This window comes from Dendroctonus ponderosae, unplaced genomic scaffold (genome assembly GCF_020466585.1).
Source record: "Dendroctonus ponderosae isolate FM_Combo_2020 unplaced genomic scaffold, Dpon_F_20191213v2 Dpon_F_20191213_3, whole genome shotgun sequence".
Lineage (NCBI taxonomy): Eukaryota > Metazoa > Arthropoda > Insecta > Coleoptera > Curculionidae > Dendroctonus > Dendroctonus ponderosae.
In genome coordinates this window covers 12,780,340-12,781,683 of record NW_026018508.1, presented here as the reverse complement: position 1 = coordinate 12,781,683, position 1,344 = coordinate 12,780,340, and positions in this window count along the sequence as shown.

Sequence of the window (1,344 nt, the reverse complement as noted above, 5' to 3'; positions counted from 1 at the left end):
TCAAGCATGAGTCGAGCCTCAAGTACGATACTTGGCTTCAATTGCGATTTATAAACGATTCTCATTCTCAAGCCAGTGCTTACAGCTTTGCTTGCTGAAGTATCGGTCGACGGTGGCTTGAGTATTGCTTCTGCCCAGCCATTGGTTGAGATTTTCCGTTGAACCGTCAAACGGTTTTTAAGGTTATATTACTGTTTATGTTGTTTTTACATTTAAATTTTTTGATTTTACTATCGTATACAATATAAGAATGGACAAGGTTTTGAATGTTTGGACGTAATAGAGGAGGAAATAAACGAAGACCAACGTGTTAGTAAAATATGTATAAGAGATGGCAAAAATCCTTTTGAGTTTTTCTCGCATGTGGAATTTCGGAAAAGGTTTCGGTTTTCAAAGGCCACTATTATTGAGGTGATATTACTTTTTTTAAACGAACCATTATTGAAAGCGGATAATCGTGGACTACCAATATCAAAGATCACCCATTACTCAATTGCTGGTATGTTCAAGATTCTATACAACAAGCAGCAATGTTTCTGATTCCATGTCTACTTTCTTACATAAAGTGTATATTATATTGTAGCTTGTGTCCGGTAACCTTCGTGATCTTCGCCAGTCCCTCAGCGGTTCAAAAGACATATTTACATGATAACATTGACGCCATCTTAGATTTGCCAGGTTCGCCAATAGTCCCAATATAAAATTACCCAATCAATACGAAAGTCCCTATACATCTATACTCGACCAATACTTCGCCGAGAATTCACGAAGTACTGTTTATAAATCGTCTCTTGATTGAGAACGATCTCGTACTTGGCCAAGCATGAGCTGAGTATCGGCTTGAGTATCGTTTATAAATACGGGCCTTAGTGCGGGTGCATCTGTAGATCTGATAAACTTTTCAAATACACCTTGCGTTACTAAACTGACAGTGATTTTGATTTATCCATTATTGTGTTCGGTGCAGTTTATTTTATAACTCTGATAACAATGAATCAACAAATTATCAAGGGAGAAGCTGCAGATACTGCAAATACTAGGTTAAGTGTGCTCATGTACTATATGCATGTTCGAGTTTCGCGTTCTTCTAAATTTCCAATTAAAGTACACACACAATGATACACACTAAAGCAGTTTAAGTGCAAAAAAATGTCGTCCTTCAATTTGCAGAAAAATGTATTACAAACTTTTGAAAATCGTCTTCAAACGACCAGATATTTATCATTGCACATGAGATTGCGTATTGCCGTGTACTGTTAAATATTGTTTTAAGAACTAACAATCGATGTTGTGCAACAAAATTGTGCCTAAGATCCACTACAATAAAGTTTTTGAAAAACTGTT